We start from the raw sequence: 20209 nt of genomic DNA on the forward strand, positions 1-20209 counted from the left end.
TATCTCCTCACACAGGATCTTTCTGTTGATTACCTTCTTAGCAGCTTTCATTCCTTGTGCTGCACACCAGTCAGCTCTGCTTCATTTGAATGCCTGTGTACTCAGGACTGCTAGCAGGTCAGAAAAGACCAACTTGATAGAGCTACATAAACTGCATGTATCTCTGTCAAAGGCAAGAGTTTGTTGGATTTCAAATATTTTTTTTTCTTTAGATAAAATCTCCATAAATATGAAAATTCAGTTCAATCTACTTTTGAGGATGTTTAAGCAAAAACTCTGAGCTTTTCAAGCATCTCTTATCAACCTTGCTTCCCCAGAAGAAAAGTCAGGCAATTAAAACAAGAAAAAAAAATAAATAAATAAATGAAGACAAAATAAGATGGAGTTGCCAAATCCAGGCTTTTTACAGGAAAGACTGATTTAAATGTCAGCCTGCTCTGTTTCTTTCCAGGTCCCAGACTTATGCCAGTGAGTGCTTACGTTTGCTATTGGGAGCTGCCCAAATACCACAGCGAGGGTGATGAGGTAGATTGGGCAGAGGAGATCCCAGAAGCAGATAGATATGTGAGGTATTGGCCATGCCTTTTGTGTGGCCAGGCAGTCCCCAGGTTCTCTCCTAGAAGAAACCTCACCAGTCTTGTCCCAGGCAGCTGCTAAGGCAGCACCTTGCAATAGGCCAACCAAAAGGTGAAACTGAGAAAAATCAGGATTCAGCCTGTTGCCTGAGGTAGTGTGTTGAAAGACAGTGGCTGGAAAGTTCATCATGTGGGAATCTGAGAGCCAGCAGATTCTGGAAATACTCAAAAACTGCCAAACTCATTGGCAAAGGTGGGCGCAGTCAGGCCATGGCAGTGGATCCTCTTGCCCATCTCCTCGCACCTTGCACCCTTGCACCCCTCTTGCCAGGTTGCCTTCCAGCTGATTCTCATCCAGCCCTTGGTCTTGGCCAGGTTCAGGGAAAGCAAGGAAATTATACCATCTGGATCTGATGAAAAAAAGACAGAGAGCAGAATGTCACCAGCATACTGATGGCACAGCAGCCAAGGCACAGCTGCCACGCAAGTGCTCATCAGGAGCTGTGACAGAGCGAGTCTGGTGGGACGCACCTCTGAGCTTACTGACAAGGGAAAAACTGAGTTAATGATCAGATCTTGCCAAATTCTGTCAGGGGAGGCACTGGGACTCTGATCAGCTTCATGCAAAGTTGTTGGCAGAGGACGTAGTCAGCTTTGCCATTTTGACTTAATCCATCATTTGTGGCAAGAAGTCTTGCTCAAAGAGCACTGATGCCTCCATGCCCTAAGTGTGATCAGGGGAGGACAGAAGAAGCAGCCAAGCCTGGAGCACTGCTGCTGTGGCTTCATGGCCTCTCTCGAGCAGAAAGGATGGCAGTGAAGCAGTACCTAGTGGGTGATCAAGACATATTGAGCAGAGGCCTAAATAGTGCTTGTTTAACCATACTTCTGCAAATATTTTCAGCATTACAGTTGCCACCCACAGCAGACCATGGTGTTCTCAGTTTCTTCTCACAAGGAAAATGCACTCACCTCAAAGGCTTCAGTTCCCCCCACATCTCCAGGGCTGCATGTTTCACCAGCACAAAGCAGATCCTGGTAGTAGATCCAGCGCGGCCACACAAACGCACAGCTTGGCACAAGCTGAATGCCTCCCCTGGCACAAGCTAAACACCTTCCCAAACACTTGAGCCCGCTAGATGAAGGCTCAGTGCAGCAGCTCCTCGTGGGGACACTGCAAGAAAGATGAGCACTGAGTCTCCTTTCATGAAGCTGCTGAACATTCTGACTTTTAATTCCACTTCACCCTAACCTCTGAGGCATAAAAGGCATCCTGTGTCGAGAGCCCCTGGTGGAGTGAAGACCTGAATACACAAACTCCCCCATTCTTGCATTTGGATGTACTGGCTGGCTTTTTCCATGCCAGAGACAGGCTGTCCTTGAAATTAAGGTGATTCATCTCAATTCAATCTATACTAAGACATTTTAAAACCTCTCATTTACCCTGCATCACACAGACACTTAACACAGGCACACTATTATTCTCTGTAACATACAGTGCTCCTTGGTTCTCACAGGCCTCCTGGCTTGCATCCTAGCAGTTTTATGTTCTCTAATATTAGATAAATGATGTATTTGGCCCATTTTTCTTGTAATTCATGAACTTTCAATCAGAGCAATATAATCTAAATCAGGAAAGGGATTTGCATGGACTTTCTTACACAGTGACACAGAAAGCACTCCTTGGCCAACCTCAAATGTATGAAGTGGTCCTACCAAATGGATGTGGAGTCTAATAGGTAACTATTATGCATCATAAGGACTTCCAGAGGGTGTTCAGGCAAATAAGCCATTTTAGATATAATGCCATCTCTCTGGTGCCAGGTGGGAAGAATTTAACCATTTTCAAACTCTCAAAGATATGCGTTTATGATGCCTTAGTCTTCAGTTATTCTAGAAACCTTCCAAGCTTGGGAAATTTCTAATTGCCAACTGTCCGTTCTACTCCATTCAGATGAACTGAGACTTTTACAGCTGTAAAAAAGCATATAAATACCAGAATAAAAATCCTCAGCCCGTCTGTGGGGTTGGATTCTCCTGACCCCTGTCAGATCAGGTCTGTCCTTTGTAGAGGACTGTGGAGCACAAGGAAGGCCATGGCACTTCCCAAGGAGATGATCAAGCTCTTCTTGCAGCAACTCTTGCAGGACCCTCGTTTTTGGGACAAGAGGTGTGGCTGAGCTGGCGTGCTGAGAACCTGCAGTGGTGCTGGCAGTGGCATGGAGAAGGGAGGGTGCTTGCAGGACCACAGGGATGCGTGCACTAGGGGCCTCCTGTAAAAGGAAGCTTCACAGTCCTCAGAAGGAAAACAACATTTTGATTCCGCAGACCTGGCTTCTCATTCTCTCTGGGGCAGCCTCCCAAGATTTGTGTTCCCGAAATATCAAGGTTGGGTACATTTTTTAATAAACTGGGCAATTACTCTGACTACAAGAAATGCAGATGCTTCCAGCCAGCTCCAACATTTGTGAACAAAGGGCAAAGCTTCGTGATGCATTATTTATAACTTGAAGACTGTAATGAAAGGCTGCTCAGTCTGAGGAGAGAAAGACAAGGAGCAATCCAGTAACATGAATTCAGGTGTAGATTTATGAGGCAGGAAGGCAGGAAAATGGAGAGGGAATGGTGGTTTAGGAAGCTTTACTACACTGACCCTGTCTCCCAGCCCCTGGTACAGCTCTGGGAGCTCACGTGTCCCCAGGGTTGTGACATCCCTCATCTGAGAAGATGGAAAAGGAGTGAAGCAGTTAACAACAGGAGGCACTCCCAGAGCTTGCTTCTTTTAATGGAAATGGTCAGTTTTTCACTTTCCAGCCACATGTATTCATAGTCAGTGAACACGAGTCATGTGGTACCAACATGAATCCCTCCTCAAATTTACCTCATGGATATATTTTATACAGAGAAGCCCTCCTCTTTCATTGCATTTGTTTTGTCAGCTTCTGAAATCCAGAATCCAGGTTTCCCTAACAGGAAAGGTTTCCAGTTATCCTGACCATCTCCACTGCCTGCTCCTGCAGCTGGAGATGCCTGTGCTCCTCCTTCCTTACCAACCAGATATGCTCCCTGCCCCAGGGGAAACCACTGTGGCTGTGGCTCCAGTTCCTTCCAGTCTCTGATGGAAATCCCTGCTTCACTCTTCACCTCTGTCTGCATCCTAGCATCACACTTGCAGAACGGCCATATTCACAGCCATTCTGCAACAGCCATTCTACAACATCCTCAGCCATCCCTTCCCTTCCAAGTCACTTGTTTCCAACTCACAAACTCCCAATTTGCAGTGGAAGATTTTGTTTTTGAGTTCCTGTGGTATGGAATTTCATCTCATTTCTAGGACTCCAGTCCTTAAAATCATCCACTACTATCTGGACATCATTCAAAAAAAAATATCAATGGAAAACCAGGGTCCATGCTCAAAACTTCCTGAAGAACAGTCCAAAGGCTCTGTGTCAGCCTGTTTAGATATTTCTTATCAGGGACCTTTGCTCTCAGTCTTCCAAACAGGAAATAGCCCAGTGGAAGCACACGATACATTCAGCTTCACTGGATGAATTACGTTTTAAACAGGCCTCCTAAATTCCTGCTGTCCCAGTGCTGGAAAACCTCCAGGTTTAGTGGTGTGAGAGGAAAGCAAGTTCTCAGCAATGCCTCAAGGGGGGTTTTACTTACTTCCCCCAAAAGATTTGGACCCAAATCAACTTTCTGTTAGCTACAGCATCCCTTAATAATTTATATGACTGATATTCACTGACAGCCTCTACTTCTGCCCTTATACCTTTGTTTCTCAGCAATGCCTACCCTTTAACATTTGTCTTCTACTGTCTTTTGCTGCTCGACCATGTCTCTGTCCTGCCTGCAACAGCTGGTTTCACATCCTGCACAAGTAGGTCAGGTTCCCCTATTTTGTTGCCTAGGTGCCTGGTGTTTGTGTGTGCAAACATTTGCATTGTTTCTCTGCAATCACAGCTGAGCTTGGGCAACAAACAGTCAGTTGACATGGAAAACTGTTAATTTAGTTTGCAAGTATGACATGTGACTGATGAGGGTTGATAATCCTACTGGAAAAAAGGTGCCAGTTTGCCTTGTTTCCATCTTAGGGATAAGTCGTTGCATACACTCACAGCCAGCAACTGGCAGTCTCACTTCAGGGATTCACAACTGAAGAGAAATCCAATGAATCTGCTGAAAGGGCTCAGCTGGGGGACAGCGGGCTGGCAGGCACATAATCTGATAGCTGATCACTTTCAGCTTCAGGGACACGGGCAGAGTAGCTCAAAGAGTTGCACATGAAGTATACGGTGTGGGGAAGAGACCTGAGCACGTGTGCATGCATTCAGTGCTATATCCCTGCTCTGTTACAACTGTTCAACAATCTTGCAGAAGTTGCTCTGCCAACTTCCAATTAGCTCAACAGAAATGGCAGCCTAAACAGATCCATTTGGTCTTTCTTTGTTTCTGTCCCATCTCAAAGGATAGTGACAAGCTGAAGCAGTTCTCTCCTTCATATGTTATCGTTAGTAAAAACCTACAATCACCAGGCTGCTTTTTCTGTTTGCACTTGCTTTAGAGCAACTTGGTGTTTGTGGGAGAGGTTTCAGGGACACCTCGTAAACGAGTTCTCGTTACAGTGTAGTGAAGCATGGCATTAAGCAGTGTGCATTTTCCTTTCGTGCTTGCCAATACGCTTCATTTTCGTCATGGAAAAACCACCTGTGGTGACCAGGAAATCACTAACCCGACTTCCCTGGACTTTCACCCTCTGGGTTCTAGTCCATACTCTAAGATATGAATTATTCAGTGGTGCAGGTCCCCTTCCCCCACATCCACAAGCACCATCCGCTCAAAGCATGCTGGCGGTGGAGCCAGTCAATGGCTGGTTGGGTGAGGTGTATTCCCCAGGGCCCTTCCAGCCAGGAGAGATTCTGTAACTCTAGTCTGGGGCAAAAAGCAGCAGATGAGATTGGTCTTTCTCTCAGTTTGGCTTCTATGCATATCCAGAGCCTGAAATTTCAGACCAATATGCTCTCCTGGAGCACCAGCTTTACAGCTCTGTGTGGGTGATGTGGGACCAGAAGGGAAAGGAGCAGGAGTTGTATGTACAGCCGATATGCCACACTGCTGTTTGTACAAAAAGCTGAGAGAACAATACTTTCTTTTTGTTTGTAGATAGGAGAGATTATTTAAAATCACTTCCCTAATTCAGTCATGTCAATCACCTTTGCCATCAAAAATGACAACTTTGTTTGCTGGAAAGGTTTGGATTTGCATCCATACATGACTTAAATTTCATCCCAATGAAAAGCTATGCCTTGCTACCTTACATGTGTACTTACAGCATTAACAAGCTTGCCTCAGACCCAAGAGCAAACAATGCTGTCCTCTCAGCAGTCTTAATGTGCTCTTTGTAACCCACATATCAAAGCAGAGCTCAAGGCTGTCTGGGGAGTCCACCTGGGATGGGCCTGGCACGGAGCCGCAGTGCTTGTCCCAGCCACGACACCTGGGCAGCAGGACAGGCATCTGTCCTCACAGCCCAGCATCAGGAGTGACGCAAGTGCCCTCCGATTTCCTTTGAAAGACTAAGTGCTGCTGGTCAAAGTCAATATCAAACTCATGCAAAGCCTTATGCAAGGAGTTCTCGAAGGCAGTTACTACATGAATAAGGGCTGAGAGAGTGAGAGAACAGGCTAGCCTGGTCTCAGCATCTATCTGGGGCAATAAAACACTCCCTGTTTGGTACATGCTAACAGTCTGGGAAGCAAGGTGCATTGATTGCTCCTACTGGCACTGTTAGGAAGCAAGGAAACCCTCCTGTCCTCAGGAGTGCTGGGGAAAACCCAGAAATGTGACTCTGTGGACTCATACCAGAAAATAACCCTGCCCTTGAATAAACCTCCTGTGGTCTAAAGAGCATTGCTTTACTGCACCAGCAACACTGCGACAGAGAAATAAAGAGCTAGGACTGGCTGGAAGGATCGTTTCAACAGAGAAACTCCCAAGGGCAACTGTTTGTTTCTCACTCATTGCAAGCTTTTTGTGTGTGTAATTGAATTTTCATTTTGTGTGTGTAATTTAAACCCCATTCAACAATAAACCTTTGCATGGCTGTAGAGACAGAAAAAATAACTTACCTTTTTCTTGTGCTCACATACTTTAGAAGTAATATAACTTCCTGCCCACCATAGCTAACTTTTGTTTCAAAAGGGAAGTAAACAAAACAGCTGATATTTATTAGGGTGAGCTCAAAAGTGGCTTTAATAAAAGAGAATTTGAGATAAGCTTAAGGCATTCATATAAATACCAATGATGAAACTGAAAGAAAAATAAAGCAATATGAGATTTTTGCCTATTTTATTCTGCTCTTTAGAGAACTCCTATGAATATCGTGCCCTTCTGTACCAAACTGCAGACATGGCATTTATTGGAGGCAATAATTGTTCCCTCGTTCTGTATGCAAAAATCCTCCCCCCCCCGCCAAAAAAAAAAATAGGCTTAAGGACCAGAACACTACTTTTAATCTGTGTTGCAAGAGATGAATCAGAGTAATTACATGACAGGAAATGTAAATTATTACTTTAACCACAAATTTTGGCTGTATTTGGTTCAGTTTTAAAAGCACATTCTCGAATGTTTTTCAGAGTGTGGCACAAGCCTATTAAAATTGTTTTCCACAGACTACACAAGCTGTCCATTTCACACAAAAAATGGGCAAAAGAAACTTAAATTGGCACTATATCCACTATCTACAAGAACAAAAATTGAGTAATTTGTTGAACACTGGCCCAGGAAGTGACAGGCATATTAGAAAAACTGTATTGCAGACAGGAGGCAATTTCTAGATGGTAGCAGAATAAACCTTAGATTAAGAACTAGCTAAGCATGAACTGGGTCAAAATGGAGCTGGAAAAAGAGACTACTGGTCTAGCAGGTTAATATTATATTTTAGTCAGGCGAAGATGATCTGAAGGTGAAAGTGTATCAACTGACTGAGGAGAGGGATAACAGTAAATATGACTTCAACACAAAAATAGATACAGATGGTAAAGGATAGCAGTACTCAAACACCCTCTAGAGAGTGTTGCACAGCCCACATGGCAGTCATTAGGTCAATACCTTTAATTGGTCCCCACCAACCATCATTCATAGACCTTAAGCATATCTGAGTCCCTTCAAGACACAGCAGCATGCAGGTCCTTGTGCAAGGAGAATACAGACTCACATGTCCGCAAGGGGTTGGTTCCTTAGTGGGAAAAATCCGCTTGCAGATTTGTTAGTTAGCATTCATCTGCTGATAAAAGTTCCTGAGGTCTGAGATAAGCAAGCACCAATCACCCTGCTCTGAAGTCATCACTTCTTTGTTTCCAAAGAAGTAGTAGGTTCCAAAGAGGTAGAAGGTAGAGGTAGAAGGTAGAAGTAGAGGTAGAGGTAGAGGTAGAGGTAGAGGTAGAGGTAGAGGTAGAGGTAGAGGTAGAGGTAGAGGTAGAGGTAGAGGTAGAGGTAGAGGTAGAGGTAGAAGTAGAGGTAGAGGTAGAGGTAGAGGTAGAGGTAGAGGTAGAGGTAGAGGTAGAGGTAGAGGTAGAGGTAGAGGTAGAGGTAGAAGTAGAGGTAGGGGTAGAGGTAGAGGTAGGGGTAGGGGTAGGGGTAGAGGTAGAGGTAGAGGTAGAGGTAGAGGTAGAGGTAGAGGTAGAGGTAGAGGTAGAGGTAGAGGTAGAGGAAGAGGAAGAGGTAGAGGTAGAGGTAGGGGTAGGGGTAGCGTAGAGATAGAGGTAGAGGTAGAGGTAGAGGTAGAGGTAGAGGTAGAGGTAGAGGTAGAGGTAGAGGTAGAGGTAGAGGTAGAGGTAGAAGTAGAGGTAGAGGTAGAGGTAGGGGTGGAGGTAGAGGTAGTAGTCAGGATAGAGGTAGAGGGTAGTGGTACGGGTAGGGTTAGAGGTAGAGGTAGGGGAAGAGGTAGAAGTAGAAGTAGGGGTAGAGGTAGGGGTAGAGGTAGAGGTAGAAGTAGAGGTAGAGGTAGAGGTAGAGGTAGAGGTAGAGGTAGAGGTAGAGGTAGAGGTAGAGGTAGAGGTAGAGGTAGGGGTAGGGGTAGGGGTAGAGGTAGAGGTAGAGGTAGGGGTAGAGGTAGAGGTAGAGGTAGAGGTAGAGGTAGAGGTAGAGGTAGAGGTAGAGGTAGAGGTAGAGGTAGAGGTAGAGGTAGAGGTAGAGGTAGGGGTGGAGGTAGGGGTGGAGGTAGAGGTAGTAGTCAGGATAGAGGTAGAGGGTAGTGGTACGGGTAGGGTTAGAGGTAGAGGTAGGGGAAGAGGTAGAAGTAGAAGTAGGGGTAGAGGTAGGGGTAGAGGTAGAGGTAGAAATAGAGGTAGAGGTAGAGGTAGAGGTAGAGGTAGAGGTAGAGGTAGGGGTAGGGGTAGGGGTAGAGGTAGAGGTAGAGGTAGAGGTAGGGGTAGAGGTAGAGGTAGAGGTAGAGGTAGAGGTAGAGGTAGAGGTAGAGGTAGAGGTAGAGGTAGAGGTAGAGGTAGAGGTAGAGGTAGAGGTAGAGGTAGAGGTAGAGGTAGAGGTAGGGGTGGAGGTAGAGGTAGTAGTCAGGATAGAGGTAGAGGGTAGTGGTACGGGTAGGGGTAGAGGTAGAGGTAGAGGTAGAGGTAGAGGTAGGGGTAGGGGTAGAGGTAGAAGTAGAGGTAGGGGTAGAGGTAGAAGTAGAGGTAGAGGTAGAGGTAGAGGTAGAGGTAGAGGTAGAGGTAGAAGTAGAGGTAGGGGTAGAGGTAGAGGTAGAGGTAGAGGTAGAGGTAGAGGTAGAGGTAGAGGTAGAGGTAGAGGTAGGGGTAGGGGTAGGGGTAGCGTAGAGGTAGAGGTAGAGGTAGTGGTAGAGGTAGAGGTAGAGGTAGAGGTAGAGGTAGAGGTAGAGGTAGAGGTAGAGGTAGAGGTAGAGGTAGAGGTAGAGGTAGAGGTAGAGGTAGAGGTAGAGGTAGGGGTAGAGGTAGGGGTAGGGGTAGGGGTAGGGGTAGAGGAAGAGGAAGAGGTAGAGGTAGAGGTAGAGGAAGAGGAAGAGGTAGAGGTAGAGGTAGAGGTAGAGGTAGAGGTAGAGGTAGAGGTAGAGGTAGAGGTAGTGGTAGAGGTAGAGGTAGAGGTAGAGGTAGAGGTAGAGGTAGGGGTGGAGGTAGAGGTAGTAGTCAGGATAGAGGTAGAGGGTAGTGGTACGGGTAGGGGTAGAGGTAGAGGTAGGGGAAGAGGTAGAAGTAGAAGTAGGGGTAGAGGTAGGGGTAGAGGTAGAGGTAGAGGTAGAGGTAGAAGTAGAGGTAGAGGTAGGGGTAGGGGTAGAGGTAGAGGTAGAGGTAGAGGTAGGGGTAGGGGTAGAGGTAGAAGTAGAGGTAGGGGTAGAGGTAGAAGTAAAGGTAGAGGTAGAGGTAGAGGTAGAGGTAGGGGTAGAGGTAGAGGTAGAGGTAGAGGTAGAGGTAGAGGTAGAGGTAGAGGTAGAGGTAGGGGTAGGGGTAGGGGTAGCGTAGAGGTAGAGGTAGAGGTAGTGGTAGAGGTAGAGGTAGAGGTAGAGGTAGAGGTAGAGGTAGAGGTAGAGGTAGAGGTAGGGGTGGAGGTAGAGGTAGTAGTCAGGATAGAAGTAGAGGGTAGTGGTACGGGTAGGGGTAGAGGTAGAGGTAGGGGAAGAGGTAGAAGTAGAAGTAGGGGTAGAGGTAGGGGTAGAGGTAGAGGTAGAGGTAGAAGTAGAGGTAGAGGTAGGGGTAGGGGTAGAGGTAGAGGTAGAGGTAGAGGTAGAGGTAGGGGTAGGGGTAGAGGTAGAAGTAGAGGTAGGGGTAGAGGTAGAAGTAGAGGTAGAGGTAGAGGTAGAGGTAGAGGTAGAGGTAGAGGTAGAGGTAGAGGTAGAGGTAGAAGTAGAGGTAGGGGTAGAGGTAGAGGTAGAGGTAGAGGTAGAGGTAGAGGTAGAGGTAGAGGTAGAGGTAGAGGTAGAGGTAGAGGTAGGGGTGGAGGTAGAGGTAGAGGTAGGGGTGGAGGTAGAGGTAGAGGTAGGGGCAGGGGTAGAGGTAGAGGTAGAGATAGAGGAAGAGGTAGAGGTAGAGGTAGAGGTAGAGGTAGAGGTAGAGGTAGAGGTAGAGGTAGAGGTAGAGGTAGAGGTAGAGGTAGGGGTAGAGGTAGGGGTAGGGGTAGGGGTAGGGGTAGAGGAAGAGGAAGAGGTAGAGGTAGAGGTAGAGGAAGAGGAAGAGGTAGAGGTAGAGGTAGAGGTAGAGGTAGAGGTAGAGGTAGGGGTAGGGGTAGAGGTAGTAGTCAGGATAGAGGTAGAGGGTAGTGGTACGGGTAGGGGTAGAGGTAGAGGTAGGGGAAGAGGTAGAAGTAGAAGTAGGGGTAGAGGTAGGGGTAGAGGTAGAGGTAGAGGTAGAGGAAGAGGAAGAGGTAGAGGTAGAGGTAGAGGTAGAGGTAGAGGTAGAGGTAGAGGTAGAGGTAGGGGTAGGGGTAGAGGTAGTAGTCAGGATAGAGGTAGAGGGTAGTGGTACGGGTAGGGGTAGAGGTAGAGGTAGGGGAAGAGGTAGAAGTAGAAGTAGGGGTAGAGGTAGGGGTAGAGGTAGAGGTAGAGGTAGAAGTAGAGGTAGAGGTAGGGGTAGGGGTAGAGGTAGAGGTAGAGGTAGAGGTAGAGGTAGAGGTAGGGGTAGGGGTAGAGGTAGAAGTAGAGGTAGGGGTAGAGGTAGAAGTAGAGGTAGAGGTAGAGGTAGAGGTAGAGGTAGAGGTAGAGTTAGGGGTAGGGGTAGAGGTAGAGGAAGAGGAAGAGGTAGAGGTAGAGGTAGAGGAAGAGGAAGAGGTAGAGGTAGAGGTAGAGGAAGAGGAAGAGGTAGAGGTAGAGGTAGGGGTAGGGGTAGCGTAGAGGTAGTGGTAGAGGTAGAGGTAGAGGTAGAGGTAGAGGTAGAGGTAGAGGTAGAGGTAGAGGTAGAGGTAGAGGTAGAGGTAGAGGTAGAGGTAGGGGTGGAGGTAGAGGTAGTAGTCAGGATAGAGGTAGAGGGTAGTGGTACGGGTAGGGGTAGAGGTAGAGGTAGGGGAAGAGGTAGAAGTAGAAGTAGGGGTAGAGGTAGGGGTAGAGGTAGAGGTAGAGGTAGAAGTAGAGGTAGAGGTAGGGGTAGGGGTAGAGGTAGAGGTAGAGGTAGAGGTAGAGGTAGAGGTAGAGGTAGAGGTAGAGGTAGAGGTAGAGGTAGGGGTAGAGGTAGAGGTAGGGGTAGGGGTAGGGGTAGAGGTAGAGGAAGAGGAAGAGGTAGAGGTAGAGGTAGGGGTAGAGGTAGAGGTAGACGTAGAGGTGGAGGTAGAGGTAGCAGTCAGGATAGAGGTAGAGGGTAGTGGTAAGGGTAGGGGTAGAGGTAGAGGTAGGGGAAGAGGTAGAAGTAGAAGTAGGGGTAGAGGTAGGGGTAGAGGTAGAGGTAGAGGTAGAGGTAGAAGTAGAGGTAGAGGTAGAGGTAGAGGTAGGGGTAGGGGTAGAGGTAGAGGTAGAGGTAGAGGTAGAGGTAGAGGTAGGGGTAGGGGTAGGGGTAGAGGTAGAGGTAGAGGTAGAGGTAGAGGTAGAGGTAGGGGTAGAGGTAGAAGTAGAGGTAGAGGTAGAGGTAGAGTTAGGGGTAGGGGTAGAGGTAGAGGTAGAGTTTCCAAAGAAGTGGTAGAAAGGTCCAAAGGAAAAAAAAATGTAAATCCCATTTTTGGATATTATTATAGGAAAATATGAACACCCAAGATTTTTGAAGTGGGTTTTTCCTCTCTGTTGAGAAAGAGCACTAATGTAGAGTCTTGTGTGAAGAGTCCTTGAAATGGTTTGACTCTTGGGATACTTTTGCATTAGGGTAAAGGGAAAAGCTTCTGATCATCTGCAGAAAGCTTAAGGTCATATAGTCATTTGGAGACAGGTTCCCTCCACTTGGCACCCTCCATACACAAAGCATTGCTAGCAAATCTAACCCATTTTACCTACACTGTTGGATATGGTGATTAAAAGAAGTTCTTCTTTCACTCAGTCTGGAAACCTGCTTACTTTGCAGAGCAGCTGTGCCCACAGCAATCACCTCCCAGTGCCTTCCAACAACCCCCAGCCACAGAAGGGCAAGCAAACACGAACAGCAAGGAAGCACTGGGCAGCTCTGCTGCCCTCACACCCACAGCAGTGGGAGGCAGGGGATGCTCTTGGGTTCTGTGCTGCCACTGCATGCCCACGGCACTGCCTGCACCACAGAAAAGCCATATGGCAAATGCTGGGGCACCCACAGTGCCCAGGGATTAATTTAACACCCCTCACACACCACCACTACCATTTAATTTAATTTTACTTTATTTTACATCTCAAGGAAAAAAATAGAGGCTCCTGTCCCTCAGCAATGGTTACTTTGTGCTGGAATACAATATTCTGTTTTCTTGCTTTTTCGCATCGTGCTGCCGTTCCCTGGGTGGGAACAGAATAAGTGGCTCTCTTTACCACAAACAAAGCAGCTTTTAAGACAATTTAAAAAGAGATCACAATTAAAAAACAATTAAGAAAGAACTGGTCTGTTCTTCTTTCAAGTCTGTGCTAACATAACTGAAAGGAGATCTGGACACAACTCTGGGAATTTGTTTAGCAGAAATATTTTAAAGGATGTTGAAAAAGAATAGCCCAAAATGTCAAGTGCTTGTCGTCTCCCCACTCCTCTCCCCCTCCCCTAAAGGGCTCCACTTATGACAAAACACTTGGAAAGAAAATCTGCAGTTCTCCCACTCAGCTTTTCATTTCGAGTCAGCCTGGCCCCATACCACACAACAACCTCTTGCTGTTCATACCCCAGTAATTTTGGCTAATGGACGTAGTTAAACAGTGAAGCAAACTCAGGTGAAGCCACCTTTGGAATCCAAACTCACATCTCCAGTGATCTCAACCCTGACACAGATTTTCAGGCCCAGATAGACACTTCAGCATTTCTTTCATTCAGCCTCTTGCCAGCTGCAGTTTCTAGCTGGATGCTCTGTTTACTTTCCAATACACACAGCTGCAAAAGCCTGAGCACAGCTGGGCTTGTGCTCTCTAGAAACTGAATGTCTCCTTCTTTGGAACCCCAAACCAACCAGGCATGCAAGATGCTTCAGCAATATTCAAAGCAGCAAAAAATAAAAATAATAATAAAAAAAATCAACAGGAAATTTGTGCTTGTGCTTCTCTTTCATCACCAACCCTCAGCACCCAAACCATCCCCCTTCATTTTTTGCACTGCTCTGCCTACTCTGTTGCAAACCAGTGGAGCTGAGGAGCCCTGATCACATCCCGCATCCCTCCTGCAGCTGCTGGGGAAGGTGCTCCTGGCTGGCCCGAGGCAGCTCGTGCTGGATGCTGGATGCTGGATGCTGGATGCTCACCCAGCTGCAGCCAGGCCTGGAGGGAGCCGGGGGGAGCCCACACACGGTGATCAGCGATCAGCTCAGATCCAGCCCAGTGAGGAAATGCAGCAGCTTGGCACTTAGCCCCACTTTGTAAAGCTGTTGTAAGCACATCGCAGGTGACAGGAGCTCAGGTCCAGCCTCTCGCTTCAGAAGAGCTGGGACACACCAGCAGCATTCCCCACGCTCGGGGGAGGAACGGGGACTTCCCTCCTGCTCCCACGGCCACGTGGCTGAGGATGGGCAGCAGCACCGAAACAAGGGTGGCAGAAACATGAATCACTCCCATTTCCTCCTCTCACGCTTTCCTGAAGAGAAAAACCACGAAAGAGTAGAAGCCACCAGCTTCTGTGCATGCACCAGCAGGGTCTGGCAGCGCTGCTACCTGCTTTTCACTGAGTTCATGTGGATTCAGTGATTTATGGTAAAGCCAAGTTAAGAGCTTAAATGCAAAATGAGCCCCCAGTCACGCTCTTAATGAGGCGGCTGTTCCCTTTTTATCCCCTTATCCCTTAACCCAGGATTAGCAGTAATACGACATTTAGAAAGGCATTCAATTGGGTGGCTTTATCTCAAAGATCGCTGGAGATGCGATCACTAAATAAAAAGATTTGTGTCACTGTTCCGTGGTGGCTTTCAGAAAATAGGGGAAACCCTTCTGGGACCGACTCTCCCCTGCAAGTTGCTATTTGGAGCCTACACGTGGCCTTGCGAGCCTGCTATGAAGCGCAGTGAAAGACAGGCAGTGCTAGGCAACGAAGAGGACAACACGCAGGGAGCCAGCCCTCAGGTTGGAACAGGCTGCGAGCCATGAACGCAACCTTTCCAACTTTCGAGGAGCTCTGAATTTACTCACACACAGATTAGTAACCAAGCATTATTCTTAAAAAGGCTTACAGCTAGCCGAGCTCGGTCTTGAAGGTCTTTGATGCCAAAGCAGAGCTTTCCTTTCCATCCACAACTGTGCACGGAGAAGATGACAAATTAAATTAGCTATTGTTACTCCAGCGGTTTGCTGGGACTAAGAACATGTTTTTGAGAGAAAAAACAAAACACAACCAAAACACTCTGGAATTTAACAATGAAACAAAACCAGCCCCATTTTAATATTTGTATACATAAACTCCAAAAAAGAATTCACTTCCATTTGTGCATTGCTCCCTCCCTACTCCCACCCCAATTAATGAATATACATCAACTAGCTGAATGATCTGTTGTCCAAGGCTCTGGATTTTTGGCTTAGCACTGATATGCTTGGCATCGATTGCACTAATTTAGAAGTTTTTTGGATGTTCTAGCTTGCCATTATTCCATTATTTTTAAAGTGAAACCCTGAAAAATTATTAATGCTCCAAGGAGAGGCTGAACAGTTTTAAAAATCTGACCAAGGAATTAAAAAACAATGAGATTGTTGCACTCTGAAGAGAAGAGCTCATGATGTCTTTGCCCAGGCTTGCTTCCCCAGAAAGAAAGCGCACATTGAAGCTGTTGACGTGGGTGGCTTCTTCCTCATTGCCAGGTCTCTGGGTTCCTGTGCTGAGAGAGGGGAGGTGGAAAGTACAGAGAAGGAAATTCTAGCTTTGCTACTTCAACTTCAAGACCCCAGAGACCTGGCAAATTACTACTACAAGTCAGAGGGCTGTCCCAGGAGACAGAAGAAGAGCAAGAAAACAACTGTGGAAAGGCTTCTTGGTAAGGAAAAACAGCAAGGTAGCCAAGACCTGTAGATGAGGAGTGTTGGTGGGGCCAGCATTTGCTGCTCCACAACAGCAAGCCCCTGCAGAAGAAGGGCTGCAAAGCAGATGAAGGCTTCTCTGAACTTCTGGAAAATGTTCCCAAAGGTCTTGCCATAGAGCTGTATTCCCCCATCCCATCTCCAGGAGGAACCCACATCTTGCATGAACTTCAGATGCATCTCCCAGCTCAGTTTTCTCCTGCAGCAGGGCTACAACCAGTCCTGCACTTATATTCTTGGCAGGAAGACTTGCTCTATAAACAAGTGCTTGAAAAGAAGAAGCAGATGCTCTCCTCCTGCATGTAACTAAAGTGAGGAGCATAATGAGAGACTGATTATGAGACTGATTTCCGCTCCGTAATTTAATACATGGTGCAGGTAATGGCATGTATTGTACACCATGTGCCATATAGCACGCGTTCAGGTTGTACCACATCACAACCTCAGCTCCGAGAAGGCAGGGCTTTTTCAGCAGCATTTCCCATTTCTGGGCAAATTCTTTTCAGCCTATGAGCGATGGAATAATGTCCTTATTCCACCTGCAACAAAACGCATGTTCTGAGAACATAATCCATAGTTCATAGGCTTAGAAGATCAGAAACCCAGGAGGACCAGGCAATTTCACATTATCCACTGTGAAAATGTCAGCATCCGCACAGTTTGTTCCAATGGCAATAAGCTAAACCAGGGTGTTCAAACACAGCGATTTAATCACTCCAATGATAACCCTCATTATATTGTCTAAACGGTGGCACAAGTTACACTATTGCAGGAGCAGAAAGGGTATTGAAAAGGGAAGATAACCAAAGCTGTATTTTATTTAATCGCCATTCTGAGCAAAGAAAAGAAGATGAGGTACAGTTTCTGTGGGAAATATTTGAGGTTGCTGTTTAGAAATGGACAATGAAATAATAAACAAAATATAACCTCAACACAACACAGCCCTGGCAGTGTAAATCAATGAGGAGCAAAGAGGCACAGCGCTTCTGAAGCTTGTTAAGCCATGCTAAACAACCAGCCTGTTGCTGTTGTGCCTTGGTAGGGGGCCTGCATGAAATGCAAGGGAGCTGCTGTAAGGAGCAGAAATGCTTTGCCAGCAACCAGGCAGAGAAGCTGCACAAGCCAAAGGAATGTGAAGATAAATAAATGCTACTTAGAAAGAAAAGCTCTGGGTTTTGTGGCATTTTTAAACATATAATGCTTCAACAATTTAGGTCCTGCTCCACAGAGCTTGCTCTTCATTCTTAGCTTTTCAGATGCAAAGGATTTCAGCAGGGTGGGCATGTCCTTCAGCATCTCTGCTTTTCCCCCATCAGGGCAGGAGCAGTATTGTGATCCATCTTTGAGGCCTGAATCCTGGTCTCATCTTCAAGTTCTTCCTTCCACCAAATACTCGCGTTCAGGCTGCAATATACAGCTGTTGCTTTGTCCTACTGCAAAACCATCTCCCCTCAGCCCACCAAATTTTCACCTCTTCCATGCTCTTGACTGTTATTTTTTCCTCCTCTGTGGCAACTGTTCTGGAAAAATGCTGTCCTTTCCTTTGACATCATGATCACCATAAGCATAAATATAAATATAAAAGATATAGATATAGATATAGATATAAAAGAAATATTGCTGCTAAGATCATTTTTTCTATACTTCCTTCCTGACTCTTTCAAGTCACCCCACTGGTTTCACCTTCCACCACATCAAACACATGCTTTCAGCCCTCTCTCTCTAAACCCTTGCCATGTCATATCATTCAGAGCAATGTCATATCACCACTCCATAACCAGGAGCATTCCAGACACCCAAATCTCCGTTCCTCCCACAAGCCCTTTTGCTTCCTTTCTCCCCCTTGACCCCCTATAGGTTTGCAAAATTCCTTCCAGCACCCACAGAGGCAGCTTTCCCCACCCACCTCAAAGCCTGCTGTCACCATGAACTATCCAGAAGAAACAATCTGAGGAAGGATGGTCATGCAGCGAGCTGGCTCTTCCACTCCCAAGAGAGGAAAAAGGTGTTCATGCTGTCCTCTTCCTGCTTCCTTTTTTTTCGCACGTTGCACACACAAGACTGAGAATTTGACTTGCTACACATTGCACATTGCGCGAGACCTCCACCTTGCCCAGCTTCAGCTAAGTACCTCTAAGTGAAAATATTGCAAGTAGATTAATTCTAGTAAGGAGACTTAGGTTAAGGAAAAAATTCCCTCACTTTTTACATCATCTTGCCACCTTGATCTAAGCCACATTAAGAATTTATATTCCCTTTAACCAATGTCTGTGAAATTCAGAATTTAGAGTCACAGCCAAGGCTGCCACATGCCATCGGTGTATGTGTGTATGCTCATGCATATACACATCAAGACCTTCACTACCGAACCTCATGTGTTCTCTTACTAAAAAATAAGACCCAGTTTTGATAAAGATTTTTCATCAGAATTCACCACGATCATGCAAGAATTTTAATATTTAGTTAAAAAAACCTGTGACCTTTTAGACTCTCTTTCAGTGTTTATTACATTTTTCTATCTAAATTGTAATGGCTTTAATTTTAAGGGTTTATTGTTGTTATAAAGATGAGGAATGGGAGGGTACAGTCCATTGTAACACAGCAGAATGCAGTAAATATGGTTTAGTGCAGAGAATGAATGAGGTGACCCACCTATGTACAATGCAGAACAAAAGCTTTTTCAAAAAGAAAGAATAGCAACTCACTCTCAGCAAGTGAAAGAACTGGGGAAGGTGCACAGGGAAGTTTCAATTTCGATCTTTGTCACCCTCCAGAAAGCTTGTAAGGAAGGGGAAGGGTGAAGGCTTGGGCATCAGGCAGTTTGAGCAACCCTCATGGACATCCTGGTGTCAGCACACCCCAGGTGTGTTTGTGGCTGCATCAGCCAACCAATGTACGCACCGAAGTGCTTCATTAGATTTACAAAAATGTTTTCTCAAATATATATATATTTTTTAAATTCAATTTTATTTCCTCTTTCTTTCAAAACCCAGGAGGTTTGAGGCAGTCTGGCAGGAAGCCAGCGGGGTTTCTGGCCACGTTTCGGCAGAGATTCACCGACACATCTCTGCAAAGCATTTTGGCTTTCTTGCAGCGTTGCTGGGTAGCTCTGACCAAGTGCTACCTGCTTGCTTCCCTTACCACTTCCCACGGAAACTCAGCTCCATGTGGCAATACAGAGGGAACACATACTCATTCTGGCTACGGGAAAGAAGCCTTTCCAGGGGAAAAGGCTCTTGTGTGCCCTGGGAAGTCTTCCTCGTCCCTGGGAGAAGGCTGGCCCCAAGACGTAGCTTGACCTCCCCTCTGGCTCTGGCTCTCAGCACAGCAGCTGTAGCCTGCTTTGGGAAGTCTTTTGCTGCAGATTGCCAGTGCTCAGGAGCTGCAAGTGGATCTGTTTACTGAATATTAAGAATCCTCATGTGCTCCGCAGCTTGACTCTCCAACATCAGTACTCATTTGGTACAGAAGATAATAGCTTGCAGAGAAGAGAGCCACCCCTGACAAATCTAACAACTGGAGTTTCACCTCCCCTTCCATATTACAAGCACAATACCATATTTTTAAATTCTCGTCTGTCGGTCAGGATATTTGCTATGTTCTCTATTCATCCCCAGGGCTTCTGAGCACTCACTTACCAAAGCATTTGTCTGTAAAGTGGGAAAGGGATATCCATTTAATTCTGACCTTTAAAGAAAGGGGGGAAAGGCTTAATGGGCAGGCTGGATTGCAAACAGGGCAGAGAGCCCTCGCCCTTTGGACTGCCATCTGAAATGAGTAGCTTGCGGAGGTCTTTGGTGAACTCGGTCAAATTTGCAGCAGGCAGCTGTCTGGGTTGCATCAGGCACGGTGCAGTAGCTGTGAAAGGGCTGAAATTCAGCTATCACTCGTTCCTTCCTGAGGAGGGACTACTCCAAGGGTCACTGAGACTGCTCGGTGAGAAACTGTAACATATCACTCTGAAAAACACAGAGCTGGGGCTTTGGCATTTATTTTCCAGAGCTCAGTCGAGGGGTCAAACAGCCCTGTGAAAGGACAGAGCAAGAGACAAGTTATTCCTAGGATTGTGAATGCCTTCTTGCATTTCAAAGCATGAAGTTTAATTTCCTCCTCACACCTCCGATACAATTTTGCAGCATTCAGCACTCTGTGGTGATTGTTGATATATAAATAACTAATTAGATAAGGCTCTGTTTATCTGAGAGAGCCACATCCTTCTGATGGCAGGCTCACAGCAGAGCTCAGACTGCACGAGCTCTATAATACACTGCTGGTTTTTGAAGGAAAGCCAGGCCAAGTCCTGTATTGCTTTGTTGACTGAAGGCATACTTTTCCAAAAAAAAAAAAAAAAAGAAAAAAATCAAAGCTTAAGTTGGATTCCCGAGCCTGTGTTTAAGCTTCAGAAGTGCAGCTGGATTTTCAGCCTACCAACACCCTTGAAGTCAGTGTATGTTCCAAGAGTGCTGGAAGTCAGAGCAGCTACACAGGAGCCAAGGTCTGGCAGCACAGCCAAGATGTCCAGAAAGCT

General features: G+C 46.3%; 1 long non-coding RNA gene across 2 annotated transcripts; it reads right to left on the reverse strand.

The window, feature by feature from the left end:
- Window positions 1–637: 637 nt before the first annotated feature.
- LOC137849538 (uncharacterized) lies at window positions 638–17918 on the reverse strand. 2 transcript variants are annotated; one of them, XR_011091937.1, is made up of 4 exons: window positions 17588–17918; window positions 2572–2848; window positions 1548–1749; window positions 638–985 (listed from the first exon to the last, which is right to left on the reverse strand). It is a non-coding gene; the product is annotated as an uncharacterized lncRNA (long non-coding RNA). The 2 variants fall into 2 exon arrangements; XR_011091936.1 differs by lacking the exon at window positions 2572–2848 and having other exon boundaries at window positions 17588–17906.
- Window positions 17919–20209: the final 2291 nt, after the last annotated feature.

Source organism: Anas acuta, chromosome 1 (assembly GCF_963932015.1).
Source record: "Anas acuta chromosome 1, bAnaAcu1.1, whole genome shotgun sequence".
NCBI classification, from domain to species: domain Eukaryota; kingdom Metazoa; phylum Chordata; class Aves; order Anseriformes; family Anatidae; genus Anas; species Anas acuta.